The sequence below is a fragment of the Pipistrellus hanaki genome (genome assembly GCF_964339955.1).
Source record: "Pipistrellus hanaki genome assembly, chromosome: 2".
In the NCBI taxonomy this organism is placed as follows: Eukaryota; Metazoa; Chordata; class Mammalia; order Chiroptera; family Vespertilionidae; genus Pipistrellus; species Pipistrellus hanaki.
This window is the reverse complement of record NC_140504.1, coordinates 72,509,029-72,528,418: the sequence shown is the minus strand read 5'-3', so window position 1 is coordinate 72,528,418 and position 19,390 is coordinate 72,509,029. Positions and strand designations below refer to the sequence as shown.

The following is a 19,390-nucleotide window of genomic DNA, read 5'->3' as shown; positions in this document are numbered from 1 at the left end:
TTGCTTTTAAGCCACAAAGTTTGTGATAATTCATAACAGCAGCTATAGAAAACAAATATACTCCATGAAGCAGAGATTATATCTGTCTTCTTTTTTCATCATTTACCAGAGTGCCTGACATTTAAAAGGCATTAAAAAATGTTTGTTGAATTATTGCATTATTATAACTTTCTCAAGCTTTAAAGAGTAAACCTTTAGTAAATAATAGAGATCCAATTTGTTTATTTTACATTTTCTATAAATATAGAAACTTCTATTCCAACTCAGCCAGAACCTTTTAATACTGAGAAGAAATTGTCATCTTTTCCATTTTGACCTTCTCTAAACAATACAGGCTTTTGATTATTATACTTTTTGTACTTTTTAAAATTGTGTGTTAAGCAAAATGCTAAGAATGGATGACAGCACTGTAAAGACTAAAAAATATAGAAATGTCTTCCCCATAAAATGGATAATAAAACTCTTTCAGGTCCGGGGGTAAAGAGGAGCATGGAGATTCTGTGGTGACTTGACGTGGTTAATCTGGTGGCAGAGGTATGTATCTGAGGTAGACACAGAGCTTGCAAACATTTTTCATGTCCCCCAATGGCTATTTACTATTTCTGTAGAGAGGGAGTAATATGGAGGTGGATATCTGATAATAAAATAGGTAGGAAAAAAAAATTATGTGCCCCCAACCAAGGTAAATGCCCTTGACCAGAATCGAACCTGGGACTCTTCAGTTTGCAGGCCAATACTCTATCCATGGAGCCAAACCGGCCAGAGCAAAATTGTCTTTTCTTATTATATCTCACATTTGATTATAACCTTCCTGGATGAGAATTTTATATACTAAAACTTTTAGCACACTGTCTTACACATAATAATTGAATTGCTAAATTTTGATTTTGCACATTGAGTTATGTATCAAAATAATGTCCTGGGGATAGCAGTGTTTTGTAGGGACTGGAAAGACAATGTCTGGAGTGGTGGGACATGCTAACCTGAACAAAAGATTTTAAGTCATGAATTTGAAGTAAAACTAAATTATGTTTTGGCCGAAACCGGTTTGGCTCAGTGGTAGAGCATCGGTCTGCGGACTGAAAGGTCCCAGGTTCTATTCCGGTCAGGGGCATGTACGTTGGTTGCGGGCACATCCCCGGTAGGGGGTGTGCAAGAGGCAGCTGGTCGATGTTTCTCTCTCATCGACATTTCTAGCTATCTCTCTCTCCCTTCCTCTCGTAAAAAAACAATAAAATATATTTTTTTAAAAACTAAATTATGTTTTGGACAATAGCATTGTAGGTGACAAACACAAGTATAGGAACAGTTAGAAGAAAATACCTGAAGAACTGTTGGGGAATGACATGACTTCAGGTGTCCATATGCCAGTGCAAAGAGAATGAGTTCAAAATCTTTTAAACAACAAGGTCAAAGCAATCATATAGAGATCATTCAAAGCTGATAAGATGAGAACTATGCATAGACATCTTCTGATCATTTTTAATGTTCTTTGCAAATAAGACAGAATGTGAAGAAATTTTGAGAGAAGAGAAATGAACAGTAATCATAACATTTAATATAATACTTCATGATAAAAATTAAATACTCCTACTAAGATCCTGTATAAAACCTTCTCATATCTTATGAAGTAGGAATTACTATTACCATCTTTTACTGATTAAATTATTCCAAGGGACAAAATAACTTCCAAATTTACTTAGCTTTCCCATGATGCATCCATATGAGACTCTGCTCAATATCTTCTGGCTACAGATTCTCAACTTTTCTTGTGTTTCCTATGTATTGTAAGAGGTACACAAAGTTTTTAACGAGACTGAGGATGTGGGCAAATATTGATTAGGAATCTGTTGAATGAGCAATAGAAGCACTGATCTGGATAAAGTCAATGAAATAATATCTGGTTATGAGATGACCTCTCCTGCTTTCCCATTGCTTAGCCCTTTGCCATATGATGAATGATCCTGGAATTGCTGACTTAATGTGCAGTAACTGCACACTCAGACGGAAATTTGCGTGCAGCAGGCAGTCTGGTTTTGAAACTTTGAGAAATACAGCCACCTGTTGGACTTTGTTTGGTATCACACTTCTCTGGTCATCCTTTGTTTTTTAATGTTCTTTGCAAAAAGGCTGAGTGTTTTCCTTTCATAAGCAAAATTTAAAGAATAAATAAAAGAATGATTGCCACAATTTTAGGGAAAATAAAGATAAGGCAGTGGAGCTCCTTATGTGGCCTATTGAAAATATGGATCTATGTATTAATAATGTGCTTTCTCTAGATACTGGTATAGTCTAAGTAAGCTGAAAAATAAGTCATAAGGAAGTATAATGAATAAATTAATATTTTAAAAACCCCTTCCCTTGCAAAAAATTTTTTAAAAATAGGAATTTACTCTTTTTCACTCCACTCCACACTGGTCTTTAGAGCAAGGGTTGGAAAACTTGTTTTGTAAAGTTTTTCAAATATTAAATAGTTAAGGCTTTGAAGGCTATAAGGTTTCTATTGAAACTACTCAACACCATGGCCATAACACAAAATAAACCATAGATTATAGGTAAACAATGAGAAATAAAACTTTGTTGACAAAAACAGTTGGTGGGTCAGATTTGGCCCCTGGGCTATAGCTGACTGATACCTGACCTAGAACACCGCAGGCAAGCTGTTCCCTCTGCCAGGAGCACTCTTTTTCCAAACATCCACATGGCTTATTCACTCATCTCCACAAGTCCTTGTTCAAACATCATCGTTTCAATGAGGCCTACCCTAACTATTCCATTTAAAATCTCACCTCTCAATTTCTCCTGCTTTCTTTTTCCATCACACTTAGCATATTCTAATATATTATTATGTTCTTTATTTATAATCTACCTCCTCCCACCAAAATGAAAGCTCCATTATCACAGATTTGTATTTGCTTCATTTATGAAATATCCCAACAGTTATAACAGTTCCTTATGTATAATAGATACTCAATACATATTTGTTGAATGAAAGAATGACTTGTAGTATTTGCTCAAAAAATAAATAAGATATCCTCATTTTGTTCAAGAAACTGACTCCCAATGGGAGTAAAGTGAACCAAGAAACCAAGTGAACATTGCACACAGTTTAAAATTTTTTTGTAAGCCTCTTTCTCACACATAAAAGTAGTAGAAATATTATTATTAAAGTCAATGAGAAGATCAATGAATATATAGCCCAGTATAATTCCAAAAACTATATTTCATTTTACTTAAGCCTTACAATGACCTTATCACAGAAACAATATCATCCCCATTTTATAGATAAGAAAACTGATTCTCAGAAAAATCAATAACTTAATCACAAGATTGTATGAGACTGGACTAGAAGGTAGACATATTGATTTTTAAAGCCAATGCAGCTGTCAGCCAGCCTTACCTCATTCCCAGTCCCTGGAGAACTCCTCTTTCCATAGATAAATTAGCCTCAGCAACATCTCAATCCTTGGGACAAATTGACTTTATGTTAAAAGGATTTAATTAGCTTTTACTGAAACAGGGAACTCAACATCATTCACTTGAAATTAAAGAAGGGGCTAGAAGATTTCCCCCATTCTGATAACCTACTTTCTTTTTTGATTCAACAGCCTGATTCCTACTTCTAACCTAGTTGTTTCTTAATACTGGGCCAACTCTTGTATACTCTGACTCTAATCCAAAGCTGGAGACATTACCAGCTCTTAGTGTCTCTCCCAGGGTCTAGACTTCTGCTCACTGCCTAAACCTCTGTTCCCTGATAAAAGAGTTCCTAGGTGTTGACTATTTCCCACTCCAGATTTCCAAATAGCACCCACTTCTAGATTCTTTAACCTTGTTCATGAATGGGACATCAATTCTTCGAATAATCTCTTCCCCAATCAAAAGTACCAACTTTTTCCTTATATCTCTTTTACATACAGTCTGTAACAATAACATCTGGTATTATATTCTCCTTTTATTGAAGATCTGCTATTCCCAAAATGCTGCACTAAACCAACTTTCCATATAAAAGGCATAAAAGCTATTCTCTGCTTTCTATTGGACAGTTTTGGTCAAAATGCGGCCAATTAAGGGCTCTTTATGAAGTAAGACTTCCAGGTAGAAATGAAACTAAAAGTGTTCTTTCTATACTGTCTCCTGACTTATTATTACTAAGGAATAAAGAGTTCAACGTAAACTTATAGCAGTGATGATAAAGCAAAACAGTAATGTAAAATGGAGGAAGAAATAATGTGGCTTGAGGAAAACTTGGAGAAAGCAGAAAAGGGTAACAGAAAAAAATAGAAATGAGTCTGTGAAATCTCCAGCTTATATGACTAGAGAAAGAGTAATACCACTGATGACAGAAAAGGAGTGATTGAAAAGTAGAGTAGGTGAGACACTGAAGATAAATTCAGTTGATGAATGTAGATCATCAGAAAGGCAATTAAATATAAATTATTGTATTCTAGGGAAAATCACTGTAGACTTTCCAAAATTGCTTTTACCCTTATTGATGGTGACACCTGAGGTACTTTGATGCAGTATATTCATCTCTGATTTGACAAATGAAACTGAGACCTAAAGAGAAAATAACTTAGCTAAGATTCGCAGATCTGGAGCATGAACCCAACTCTCAGGACTCCTTGTCCAGTATGCTTTCCACTTGAACATCTGGCCTTTCAGGCCAACTGTAAAAATTGATAACTTCATCTGAATGTGATTCAGCTGAAGTCATTCAAGTCAATATAATACAGAGAGAACCTGGCCAAATAACTTCTTAGGAGTAAAATTAATGTTTTAAAATTAATTAGCATAAAGTTAAAGTTTAAATACCTTGATATTTTGTTTCATGAGAGAATAAAATATTTGTGGAAAAATTTATCAAATAGAAGTATTCCAGAAGTAGGTTGGTCAATCTGTTTGTCTCCAAGCATCCACAAATTCCTATTGACTAAATTAAACTCCATGAACAAGAACCCAATCTCTGTACTTTCCCATCACAAATAACCAAACATTCATTTTTTTGGCATGATTTTTTTTTCAAATGTCAGTGATATGAATGATTGTCTTTGAAATGGCCCAATTAGTTACATTTAAAGCCAACATCTGCTGGTACTTTTATTTAATTTCCAAAGCAATTAAGGTATTTTGCCCTCTGGTGTGTTTCTAATAAAGATAATAATATTTTAGACATAAATCAATACTTTGTACTTACATAAAAGTTTTCACCTGAGAATGCAGTATGTCTTGGCTTTAAATTCTCTATTGAACTGATCTCTGCTTATCTTGGCCTATGGGAAATGCTATTCTGACTTTACCAAAGAGAACCCAAAGTCCAAGACTTGTCTAATGAAACAATGAATTAATGACAGTTCTTTGAAGAGGAATCAGGGCATTTGATTTGCAATGTTTAAATGGACTTTGGATGCCAGAATATAATTTCTGTCCAACATGAAGCTAGCCTTCTTCCTGCCTTAGGGATCAAAGACACTGGAGAATTGGCATTCTTATGACAATTCTTATGACAGTCTTTCTTTTTCATTATGATCCCAAATGTTTGCAGCCCCCCCCACCCCCCTCCCAAAAAAAAAAACTGGTTTCAATGTACTTAAAATAATAAAGAAACCTTCATGGTGTGGGGGGGAAAATTCTTAGCGGGCTCTGTAGCGCAATGGATAGTGCATTGGACTTCTAAAATTCTTTTCTAAGTAGTATTTAGCAGATGCTCACTGACTACAATTTTAAGTTTTCACAAAAGAGCTTACAACTGGTTAGAAGAATGCCTGGAGCAAAGATGAAGAATCTTGATTTGAACAAGGTCTCTCCTGGTCAACTTCTTTTCATTTCATATGGCCTCTTTGAAAGTATTTTTACCTCTATATTCTTCCCTTCCTGAAGGAAAAAAAAAAAAATCAACCCAAAGCCATGAGTTGTTGCTGAATAAAGTAAATGTCCATGCAAGAGAACGGGGAGCAGAGTGAAAGGGCAGAAAGGGTGTTCACATAGGCTATCAGGCCAGCTGAAGCTATCAGAGCCATGCAGGGGAGGAGAGCATCCAGGTGAGGAGGGCTGCTTTAGGTGGAATAGCAGGGCTTGGATTAGTAAAGAGGATACCAATAACAAGGGGTAGCCAGCAGGGGGTGTCAGAGCTTAAGTAGGATGAGGAAGTCATCCTATGGGAGAGCAGCCCACCTTAGGTTATCAGCAGGCAGGGTGAGGAAGATACCTGTGCAGGGACACCAGCAAAGTCATAAGGTGGTGAGCAGGGTGTCTATGCAAGAGAGAAGCCCAGAGATATTGGAGCCCAGCAGGGCAAGGAGGACATGCACATCTGGAATGGGATATCAGTGGTGACAAAGGCAATGAGAGATTAGATACATATAGGGAGATTAACAAATATATATGTGCATACACAAATAGGCATATATACACTGAGTGGCCAGATTATTATGATCTCTGAACGCATAATAATCTGGCCACTCAGTGTGTGTGTATGTGTGTATATATATATATATATATATATATATATATAGCCCAGTGCCTGCTGGTCAAGCTTCTGGTCGAGGGGACAATTTTCATATTAGCCTTTTATTATATAAGATATACCCCGAATGGCCAGATTATTATGCATTCAGAGATCATAATAATCTGACCACTCTGTGTGTGTGTGTGTGTGTGTGTGTGTGTGTATGTGTATATATATATATATATATATATATATATATATATATATATATATATATATAGAGAGAGAGAGAGAGAGAGAGAGAGAAAGAGAGAGAGAGGTATCTCACTGTCAATAAAGGGCAACACAAATGTTGAAAGAGAAAAAAACTAGAACTTAAAAGTACTCAGTAATTTATGTTACCAAATTTACTTCAACATTTTTAATATATAGGTTATGGGAAGAACATGATATAATAGAAAGAATGTGGTTTTTAGATTCAGTTTCAAGTAATATCTGGGTTCAAAATGATGTCATCCACTGAGTGATCTTATGAAGTCATGATAAAATCTTTGGTACAGAAAGTAAACAAACAGCAAGGGACATTTGGCAGTGTCTGCAGGCATTTTTGGTTGTCACAACTGAAGAGTGCTAATGGCATCCAGCGGGTAAAGGTGAGGGATGCTATTAAACATTGACAATGCACAGGCAGCCCCCACAACAAAGAGTTATTTGAAAGGGCTGGAACATGTACCTCCAAAATGGCTGAGGCTGGAACTGCCAGAAGTTGTAGCAACAGAGGTGTGATGGAGGCATCGCCTTCCCTGGATCTCCGGGTTACCTCCTGCCCCTGAGGGCTCTTGGACTGTGAGAAGGGCAGGCCGGACTGAGGGACCCCCCTCTAGTGCATGAATTTTCATACATCAGCCTCTTGTTGTTAATAAAACTTAAAATATTTTAAATACATACTTCTGATAAAGGTTTTGCATCCAAAATATAAAGTAACTCTAATAACTCAATAAGAAAAAGCAAACAACTTCCAAAAAATATCCAGAATATTTGAACATGAAAAAAGAAGATAATGACAAAAACACATAAAAATTCTCAATAGCATTAGTCATCAACAAGATGAAAATTAAAACTATAATCAAATACCAGCACATACAAAATTAAAAATGCTTACATTTCTTGGTATCACCAAGTGTAGGGTATGAAGCAAGTGAAACTCATACATTATTTGTAGGAATATGTAAAATGGCATAGCCATTTTGGAGAAGAGTTTAACACCTTCTCATAAAGTTAACCATACACTTCCCATATGACCAGTACTTCCAATTTTGGAAATTTACTCAAGCAGGAATGGAACCTGATGTCCTTTGGTGCTCGGCCAATGCTTTAACCTCTGAGTAACACTGGCCAGGACCTGTTATACTATTTTAGAACAGGTAATGGTTATACAACTCAGTGTCTTCCTGTGGTGTGGCTAGGAGAAATGAATGCAAAGGAGCACAGGGGAGATTTTGGGGTTAATGTGAAAGTATCTTGATTGGGGAGATGATTACAAAGTTGTAAACATTTGTCAAAACTCATTTAACTGTATATTTAAAAATGAATGCATTTTATTGAATGTAAATTATACTTCAATAACGTTGATTTTTTTAAAATATAGAGAAGTAAATGTGTAAATGTGCCTATAAATATATGTTTTTATATGTGACTACTGAAAAAACTGTGAACAGCATGAGAGTAACAAGTTATTACCCATGGAACTAAACAGGAAAATTAGATATAAATAAATAAACAAATGAATAAATAAATTGAAAATAAAGAGGAAGGAAATATTTATAGTATATAGGTATAAATCTTCACCAACATACATTCTGATTACAAAGGAGAAGAATGCAATGTTACAGTGGAGAAGCATGGCAGATACAGTTTTAATTACCTGATCAGAGTAAACATCCTATATAATAAAAGGCTAATATGCAAATCAACTGAACGACTGAACAACCCATCGCTATGATGCGCATTGACCATCAGGGGGAAGATGCTCAATATAAGAGATGCCCCCTCGTGGTCAGTGCACTCCCACAGAGGGAGCGCTGCTCAGCCAGAAGCTGGGCTTACAAGCAGGCTCATGACTGGTGAACAAAGTGGCAGTAGTGGGAGCCTCTCCCACCTCAGCAGCAGTGCTAAGGACCCCTCAGGGGATGTCTGCCTGCTGGCTTAGGCCCACTCCCTTAGGTCCAGACTGTGAGAGGGCACAGGCCGGGCTGAAGGACCAACCTCGCCACCCTCCACCCCCTCCAGTGCATGAATGTCCTACATCGGGCCTCTAGTCATTAATAGTGTAACAAGTTGAAATTGTGTGCCACCTCACAGGGTTAATGAGAAAAACTGCATCACTTCTGTGCCATTCCTGCTAAATATGTATAACCAGAGGTGCTACCATATATGTATATCATGTCAACTTGAATTTTTAGAAATGCAGCAAAGATTTCAGCTGTGTCTTTCTGGGTCAGCAGATACTCCATACCAAGTATGTAGCGTTGGATCACTCTTCTCCTTATCCACTCACTCCTTCCTGTCCTAAGTATCTCTGACCTATCATCTCTTTCAATCTATTTGCTGACTGTTTTTATATTTTTAGATATGCCGCACACTTTTATACTTCCTCGGTGTTTGGATAAAAACAAATAGCAAAATAAATATTAGTAGAAGATTTTATCTGGAGACTAAATCTCATATCTTTTAAAAATGTCAGGCTTTACCAAGCATAAAGCCTCCATCAAATAGTGGATTGTAAGCATCTGGAACCCAACAGCCTGTGACTCAGTCACAGGCTAACATTACAGTCTCTGAACTCATCAAGAGTGTGGCCTCTAAATTATGACTTCTATTAAGCCTCTGAAGTAAAGAGATACGAGGCAGCACCTGGAGTCGGAGAGTATGACATGAGTCTATGGTCATGCCTGATAGCGCAGAAGCTGTGCAGGAACCTCAGCCACCTGGAGATCAGCACAGAATGACAGTGGCAGCTGCAGTGGGAGAGAGAAGAAATGTTTCTTTCCTTGTTGGAATGCAAGGCCTACTGGGCACTGGCCTTTTGAGAGGAGATTTCAATTTGCAACCTCACTGTGTTCTTTGGGCAGCACATGCATACTTGCTGACTTCTGTAAGTGTTGTAGTACCATGGCTTCTCAGCTTTTTGTCCTTATTTGAACAAAGAACTCTAAATTCCGCTTTTAACACCCCTCGTGAGAGAAAATTAAATCTTCAATCTCTGGGATGCTCTATAGACCTACAAACTTTAATCTCAACCTAAGAAATGTAGTTTTTTCTGATGGAACAAAGGCTGTATCAGAAACAAATACACCATTTTATTTTAAGCTCCAAAAAGGTACCTAAATGTTTGAACATTCTATCTTTGCTCATTTATTTTAGAAATGGAGTGATGAAAGCAAATACCTAAGACTAAGATGAGCCTTAGGGCACAGATCCAAACTAACTCATTACTTTAGGATCCAGATCTAACATCTTATTGTAAATCTAAGAATGCTCTGTGTCATTGTTACACTGACCTTTAAATAAATGCATCCTATTAATTATTTATTCATGCAACAGGGTGTGTTTATAATAATTATAGTCCAATACAGGCTGATTTTAGAGCTGAAATCACCCAAATCAATAATTTAGAATTATTGGGAAGAGAGCTCTGACTTACCTATCACCATGCATCATTCACTGGTCCCCAATGCCTTCGATTGGCCCACACTTCTCTACCGGACAACAGACTGATGTACAAGTGAGTGCATTCTAATTAATAGCCCCTAAAACACAATGAGCTTTGAAAATACGTTAAAAACAAGAAAAAATTATTAGAAAATGTTTTTTAATACTAAAAATAAAATGTCTGAAATTTAGTGATTTCATAATGGTTACATGTGATTAGATTACCCATAAGCCAAATAAAACAATAGATCAAAATCTACATGAAAATAATTAAAAGTTTTAAAATGAAGCTTGGCCCACTGTGTGTCATTTAGGAGTTACTCATTTAAGTGGCTTGCAGGTCATTTTCTCAGCTTCCAAGCTTCGTATTTTGCAGGGGCAATCTCTTCTCTTTGAAAAGCAGCTCAAGGCAAATATAGTGTTAGTTACTTTTAATGTTTTTAAAAGCCTGTTGATTCACAATTGTTCTATTTTTTATTCATGTATTCTCTTTTCTTTTAAAAAATAACTTTAATAAGGAAAGGATATTATATCAACATTGTTCATTTACTATTAAAGAAAAATTGTTTCCTTTAATGATATAGATATTCAGACATGTTCTTGTTAATGAATATTTGGGTTGTTTCTAGTTTGGAAGTAATCTTATTAACACGAATATTCTTATACAAATACTTTTGTGAACATATGCACTATTTTCTACACATCATGTTATGGACTGAACGCTTGTCTACCCCTAAGATTCACATATTTAAATCCAGAGACATAGAAGCATGGAACAGACTGTGGAATCTCAGAGAGAAGGTGGAGGAGAATGGGGGAGTGGGTGGGAAGAGATCAACCAAAGAACTTGTAGGCCTATATTCATAACCCATGGACACAGACAATAGTGTGGTGAAGGCCTGGGGTGGGGGTGGAGCGGGCTAGAAGGGGAGAAACACTAACCTCCAAAGTGTTGTGATTAGAGATAGGGTCTTTGAAAGGTGTGATTAGGTCATAAGAGTGGAGGCCTCGTGAATGCGATTAGTGCCTAAAAGAGGAAAAACACTCCTGTTTCTTCTCTACTACTCACACTGAACACTCCTGTGTCCAGATGTGTGAGGTTTTTCCAAACAATTCTCCAATTCTCTGGCGGACATCCACTGGGTGTCCACCAATTTAAACTCTGACACTAACTTCTTGGGGATAGTGTCAGATCAAACAGATTAATCGCCCCTACTTCAGACAACACCACATGGGTTGTTCCCATGCTTCTGACTGAAATCAGAGGTTCCCACAACTCCTTCCTTGGGTTTGATTAATTTGCTAAATGGCATACAGAGTTTGGGAAAACATTTAACATATTATAATCCCGGTTTGTTTGTTTTTTAATAAAATTATATAACTCAGGAGCAGCCAAATGAAAGAAGTACCTCAGCAAGGTATGTGGGAAGAGAAGCAGAACGTCCATGGGCTCTCTGAGCACACCATCCTCCCAGCACCTCCACGTGTTTACCAACCCGGAAGTTCTCTGATCCCCGTACTTTAGAGATTTTTATGGAGGCGTCATTATGTAGGCATGATTGAGTAAATTATTGGTCATTGGGGATTAATCCAACCTCTAGCCCCTCTCCCCTCCTCTGAGCTTGGAAGGTGGAGCTGAAAGTTGCAACCCTCTAATCACATGACTGGTTCTCCTGGCAACCAGCCCTCAAACTTAGGGGCTTTCTGAAAGTGACTTCACTGATATTAACTGAAAGGAGGTTGTTTTGGAAAAACAAAAGACACTTTCTTTATTCAATCACTTAGAAAAAAATATTACATTGTTTATATCTTTTTAAAATTTATTATTTATCGAAGTATAATTGACATATTAGTAGTGATTTTATATTTATACTCTTTATGATATGATTACCACAATAAATTTAGTAACCATCTGTTACCATACAAAGCTATAAGGATATTATTGACCTTTTTCTCTGAGCTGTACATTGCATCCCTGTGCCTTATTTATTTTATAGCTGGAAGTTTGTACCTCTTACTTGTATTCAGCTTTTTGACTCATGTCTCCCACCCGCTTCCCTTCTGGCTATCATCAGGTTGTTCTCTGTATAGATGAGTCTAATTCTGTTTGTTATTCATTCGTTTGTTGTTGTTTTAGAATCCATTGAAGTGAAATCATACAGTATTTATTTGTTTTCTGACTGGCTTATTTCACTTGGGATAATAAACCTTTAGGTCCATCCATGTTGTTACAAATGGCAGGATTTCATTCTTTTTTATGGCTGAGTATATTACACAGGTTGTCCCCCAAAAATGTAAACACACTTTACCAGCTGATAGCTCAATTTTGAAAATTAAATGCATTTTAATAAACACTGATTTTATAACTATTCAAAGAATGTGTATATATTTTTGGGGAATATATATATATATATATATATATATATATATATATATATATATCACCTCTTCTTAATCCATTTTATCTATTAATAGACACCCAGGTTGCTTCCATTTTTGGCCATTGTAAATAATGCTACAATGCACATAGGGGTACATATGTTTTTTCAAATTAGTGTCTTCATTTTCTTCAGATAAATACCCAGAAGTGGAAATTGCTGGGTTGTATGATAATTCCATTTAATCTTTTTGCGGATCCTCCGTAGTGTTTTTCACTGCAGCTGTACCAACTTACAACCTCACTGTACATGAGGGTTTCCCTTTCCCCACATCCTCACCACACTTGTTACTTGTTATCTCTTTGATAATAGTCATTGTAACAGGTGTGAGGAGATATCTCATTGCGGTTTTGATTGGCATTTTCCTGGTGATTAGTGATGGTGAGTATCTTTTCATATATCTGTTGGCCATCTTTGGAGAAATGTCTTTTCAAGTCCAGGACAGTTCATCCACACAGCTGGTAGTTGATAGTGTCCATCTATCAAAGCACCTGCATGTGTCCTTTCCAGCAAGGTGGACTCAGCGTGGTCAGATTTCCTATATTTTAGCCAGTTTTCTTCCGAGCAAACAAACACACCAGAAGCACCAGGCAGAGGCCTTTTCTGACCTAGCTTAAAGTCTTCAGCCCGTTGATAAACATTAACTATAGCACCACTGACTTAGCTCTTCATGATTTGCTTTCTCTGTCTTTGTATCTCTTAAAAAATTCTCTGAAAAACTGTGAAGTATTTCACAAAAAGTATGAAAGTTTAAAAAACTAATTATTATAAAAATATAAGTTTTTATCTCTCTGACAGGATAGCTTACTGATATCTCAGTTTGCAATTTGATCTTGTATTTTTCCTCTCCTATTCCATCAAGGTAGCCAGTATTTCAGTCCTTTCTTTGATTCAGAGATATTGTGGGACCAAGACAATGTTTATTAACATCTTTGCTTCTGTCTTTTATTTTCAAAAGACTGGGCTAAATGGTAATGAGACAAATCATGATTTTTGAGGAGCCAGTAAGAGAACAAAAGAAAGAGAGCGGTACATGGTGAGGCCCTACTTCTCATTCTCTCCCAGCTTTTCAGGGTGGGTTACTGACAAGCTGCCCCGGTGTGTGTCAGGAGCTGGACAACTGTGGCCCAGGGGCCGGCGCCTGTTTTCATAAATAAAATCTGGAGGGACACAGACATGTCTACTCATGAATATATTACCTAAGGCTGCAACTATTTTTGCAACTGTTGAATTGAGTAATTATCACAAAAGCCTATTCCCATTGGCATATTTACTATCTGAACAATTTTACCCCTGGTCTATATGAAAGACACTCCCTGGGGTTGAGTGTTCCAAAGCCTACACAACCACGCAGCAGCTCTGAAAACAGACACCTGGCAAAGACTAGCCTGGCTACTGAGGCAGGAACCACTTCACATGACTTGTGCACCTCTGTGGGATCATATTCATGTGACTGTAACAGGATATATCTTAAAAGAGGATAAAATCATGAATATACAAATATAAAATGAACACATCAGGGATTTTATTTAACCCAATAATTATTGATGGAACCAGTAAGATATATAAAAGCATGCTCAAATGGAAGTTTAACTTCCAGAGATTTATATTTTCTATCTGATAAAATTAATTTACATTGCCATAAACAGAATCATTTACTTAGTTATGCACATAATACATTTACATAATTAGTAATGTTCTACAAGTTAAATATCTCTGCAGAGTTGTAAGATACATAGTCAAACACAACCAAAAGAAGAAATAACAACATGGGTGAGCTAGATTCTTACTACATTGCAAAGTATTGCAGTTTTTCCCTATGAAACCAAAGACCATAGACAAACTCCCAAATATGTTGCTTTTTTATAATCCTTGGAACATTCAGATGACCCTAAGGAAGCTGTATAATGACTAAGATTAAATTATTTGCCAAGCAGCTGTGTTGGTCTCAAATTCAGAATAAATTTGATTTAAATAAAATAAAGTATGTTGATATTTCTTGAACCTCTGAGTTTTTCGAATAAAATTCATCTATTGTATTCAAGTTCCTTGACAGCAGCCTTGTCTGATCTACCTCTGTTTTCTTAGACCTGGCAACAGATAAGTAGGTAATTGGAAATAGAATGAATGCTAAGGAACAAGAGAAAATTGGTTATTTCACACAGTTAAGTAAAACTTCAAGGGGCCGGGAGATACCTCAAACTATGTACTATGCAAATTCTGACCTAAGTACACTATGTTCTGACCAAAAGAAGTAAAAATCCAAAAGAATCTGATATGAAAACCCAGAAGTTGAAGAGTAAGCCTTGAATCTACCTGTTTTCTAAGAAAACTGATAGAGAAGAGTTTCAAACAAACAAACAAAAAATTATCTTCTCTTGTAGGGGAAAAAAAAATGTGCTTCACTGGAAAACTCTGTGTTATCTGGGCCCTTGAGAACACTTTCAGGATTATCTGATTCCAGCCTTTTATTTCCCTGGAGGTAAGAAGTAACAATGCAAAATAATTATTGTCTATTGATGTACAAATTGTGTTCTGCCCAGTAGAGGTTCAATTGATTTCCCTTTCCCTCCTGTGGAAAATCAATTTTGCCTCCATTTGCACATTCATTTCAATATTCCTGATTTAGAAATGTGTTGTTTTTGTTTGTTTTTTCAGATTCTCTCTTTTAAAAAAAAAAATGCTTTTATCAATTTTAGAGAAAGAGGAAGGCAGAGGGAGAGAGAGAGAGAGAAACATTGAACAGAGAGAAACATCAATTGGCTGCCTACTGCACATCCCATATTGAAAATGAGCCCTGGAATATGCCCTGAGCTGGAATGGAAACCACACCTTTTGGTGCACCCAACCAGCTGAGTGACACTGGCCAGGGCAAGATTCTCTTTTGAACCAGTTTTAACATCTATTTGGTATTCTCACTGGTTAATGAGTAGAATAAAATTTTTACTCCTATTAATTTTTATCTTTACGAGAGTTATGATTTTAACCTTTTTGAAAAAATTACATTTTAACATTTTCTAAAATAGTGTTCATTTTAAGAGAATGTGAATATCCAATTCAAAACATAGGGAGGAGGAGAAACAAGAGATTGGGAAGGGCATACCAAGCTGTCAAAATTAATTGGGAGCTGCATTTGGAATAATTATTAGTGAGCTATAAGGATGCATTTAAACATTTATGCTCATACAGGATGCCAGCCCACTGGTATAGCACCAGTATTCAGGTGATACTCTGAAAAGCTGCCTGCAGGTACACTTTAAAATGATCTACCCCATTATAGCCATCAAAATGTCAAGATGAATGTGGAGATGAGCCTAATCCAAAAGTCAATTTTCTATTTCTTTTTCTATTTACATGTATTTCCTTCATCCACTGCGTGTTAAATATCAGTGGGAAAGTTACACTAGTGTTAAAATAGGGCTCAGTTATCCAATTTGAAACTAATAAGTCATCTCCTCTGGGCTTTCCCATGTGAATCATTAGAGTAGCTCACTTCCTACAGGATTGACTTCACCTTCAGAAGACAGAAATCAATAAGATAACCTCAAGTTTATGTCCAAAGGACCTTGTTTATGCCCAAAGGACTCAACAGAGTTGGATGCAAGGTATCTATCACATCTCATCTCCGGAATGCAACTGCACTAGTAATCCTCCTGGGAGAGAGACTGAGAGCTCCAGGGATAAACACTGAACAAGCTTCCTTCTAAGTTATAATTAGTTCAGCTCTGCGGAAAGTAACACTCATGCTGGAAGAGAAATGCTCACTTGGTAAATAAATGCAGTCTCTCCCCAGACACCAGAGCATTGTCTGGGGAAGAAAATTTCCAAGTTCAATATTCAGAAAAATAAAAGAAGAGGTAACACGTGATGTCCCTGGGGGTTTGTCAAGCTCTAAAAACAACACATTATGTGCAAGAAAACACCAAATGTTCCCCAAGAATCAGAAACAGTAATCCTGGCTGATGACTCCTTTCTACAGCTGCTCTAATGGGAAAAACATATTACAGGCTTTCACCAGTAGAGGGGAATACTATCCTAGGGAAAACATGCAATCTCCTTCTCCGCATCTTTTTCACTGTGGTTTTCCTGTGGTGTAGGAGACAAATGTTTCTTCCTTGCTTTTCTCATTTGTAGAATGTTTAACAGCAGGAAATTTGCTCCTCTGTGCCTAGAGCATAATTGTTTTGCTGGAGCAGGAAGGAGAATGTGAGGAAGCTGGGAGGAGAGAGTCCTCTGGGAGTTGTCAAGTATTGTAAAGAGGAGCTTTACTTACATAGTCGCCACTCACTCCTTCCTCAAATTCCCCAATCCGAAACTTAGTCTAGAACCTTTGTCGTTCCTACAGAGCTCCTCCCTATTATCTATTCACAATCAGATGGATGGATAGGCATTCATTCTTTGTCCTACAAGACTATGGATTTTAAAATGTCTAGCTGTTTTCCACCTAGAATCACCATCAGCTGATGGCTTTCTTTTCCAGCATTTCTAACACTGCATGGATTTCATGGAGTGAAGCTGTATTCTGACCTGAGTGGAATTCCACCGGGAGTGCCCTGGTGCTGAATGAATGGGGGGATCCATTTCCTGTGGGACACTAGGACTGGAAAAGCTCCCTGCCAGACCAGCGTTAAAGCCCCTCCCACCGCCACAGCAAGCAGAGGTCACTGCTGATCTCGGGAAAAGAAAGCCTGGCATCCTCAGCAGAACACCAGGCAGCATCTCAGGTGGGAGAGAGAGAGAAAGGGCCACATTGTCCAGCCACCAGTCTTGAGAGAAAGAGAGGGAAAGAGAAAAGGGAGGAAGAGGGAGCAAAGAGAGAGGGAAGGAGGAAAAAGAGAAAGAAAACAACAAAGAGCTTTCTGGTTAAAAACACTTAGGGAGGAGGAGTCTGACACCAGAACCCATTGCATATGTTTTGTCATGTATAAACATCATGTAGCAGTTCAGGCCCAATCAAGAGACAGAAACCACAGTGACTTAAACAGAGAAAGTTTAACATAAAGGATTATTAAACTATGACCAAAGAGTAGCTGTAAGCTGTCTTTTAAACCATATGTGGAACCCCAGGACTGAGAGAATACCTAAGAAAGGCCAAATTTGGACGGGGGACCTCTTCCCCAAGGCTGAGTTCAGACCTCACTGGAGAAGATGAGATCAGAGGCAGAGAGGTGTGCGGGTTTGTGTGGACCAGAGCTGCTCTCCAGTTGCTGGGCACGGAAGGAAGCCACCTTCTGGGGCACAGGCTTCCGCAGTCTGTGGCCCGCCCTCCTAGCAAGGCTGGAATACTGGTGAGCCACAGCTCGCAGCCTGGGATGTGAGCATGCTGAGGAAATGGAGGTGGCTATGGGGGCCTGGGCTGCACTGTTCTCTGTCAAGAAGGAAGCAGCAAATGATCACCACGCTGGGCTGGAACGGCAGAGGGGTGGAGAGTCACACATGCATCTGGGTTCTTGTCTGGGGCACAGGACAGTCCTGTGTCCTCACACCCACAGCTCTCCCTGACTCTGCAAACACTGTAACAGGAGATCCCCTTCCTCCTGCCAGGTCCTTGCAGCACCCTGTACTGAGAAAGCTGGACTTCATGCTCACTGTAAAGAAGAACTGCTCCCAGCAAGTCCATCCTTTGTTCACAGCATAACAGATACTGGAGGATAACGCTGGGCTGAGAAGCAATAAATGGGTAAGTGGCACATATGAATAAGAATATGTATGTAATTAAACACAGAATGTGACTCTGGTGATCCTCAAAAAAATATTTTTGTATTCCTAAATACAAATACAATTTTTTTTAATTCTTAAAGCACTAAAGGCAGATGCCTCCAGGTATTGATAAATAGAGTCTTGGACTGGATGGACCCTAAGTGACCATTAAAACTAAGGTTCTGAAGTCTAGCAAGCCAAGCAAAAAAGGTCCCACCACAGCCATATACAGGAGTGAGCTCAACTGTAAATTTCTAATATCCTGTATCACAATAACCCTCTGATACGGTTATTAAAATTTCTATATTGCACACAGGGGAGGCCACTGGGATTCAGGGAAAGTTAATTCTATGATGATCGGACTAGAAAACGTCTCATTAAGGAAAAGTTAAATGGGCTTCAAAATACTTTTAGCATTGATTTCTGGCTTACCATAATAACTGAAGACCTTCTAAATAGGAGAGGATAAAATGGCCCAGATCTAAAGGCACACAAAAAAATAATCTAGTAGAATGACAGAATTATCACTAAAGGAATGGGTAAGAGCCAGGTTTTGTAGTCAGACTGCTGAGGTTAACTTAACAATGGTGTAATCTTGAGCAAGGTGCTTCACCTAACCTCTCTCAAACTCAGTTTCCTCACTGGTGAAATGGAAATGGTCAGCATGATGCCTCTTTAGAGAGATGTTGGGAGATTAAAGAGGCAAATATCTGTGAAGTACTGAGGACATACCTGGCACAGAGCCAGTCCTTTAAAAGTGTGGCAATCCCTGTAGTTTACTTTGTACAGCAGAAGAGGCAGGCAAAATTGAGAAAAGGGTTTTAAAAAGTGAAATTGATGCCGAAACCGGTTTGGTTCAGTAGATAGAGTGTCGGCCTGTAGACTGAAAGGTCCCAGTTCGAATCCAGTCAAGGACGTGTAACTTGTTTGAGGGCATATCCCCAGTAGGGGGTGTGCAGGAGGCAGCTGATCAATGTTTCTAACTAACCCTCTCTCTTCCTCTGTGTAAAAAATCAATAAAATATATTTAAAAAGTAAAAAATAAAAAGTGAAATTAAGACCATCTTTAGAAATTGGAAAGAGGAAGACATGA

General features: G+C 37.8%; 2 long non-coding RNA genes across 3 annotated transcripts in view; both read left to right on the top strand.

Moving 5' to 3' along the window:
* The first annotated feature begins 468 nt into the window (after positions 1-468).
* On the top strand, positions 469-12,979 carry LOC311618197. The gene is made up of 2 exons (XR_014794270.1): positions 469-534; positions 12,910-12,979. It is a non-coding gene; the product is annotated as an uncharacterized lncRNA (long non-coding RNA).
* Positions 12,980-14,981: 2,002 nt separating this feature from the next.
* LOC311618191 overlaps positions 14,982-19,390 on the top strand; it is an 88,276-nt gene continuing 83,867 nt past the window's right edge. For both annotated transcript variants that reach the window (XR_014794259.1, XR_014794260.1), the window contains exons 1-2: positions 14,982-15,079; positions 18,142-18,277. This is a non-coding gene — a long non-coding RNA (uncharacterized lncRNA). The remainder of the gene's footprint in view (positions 15,080-18,141; positions 18,278-19,390) is intronic.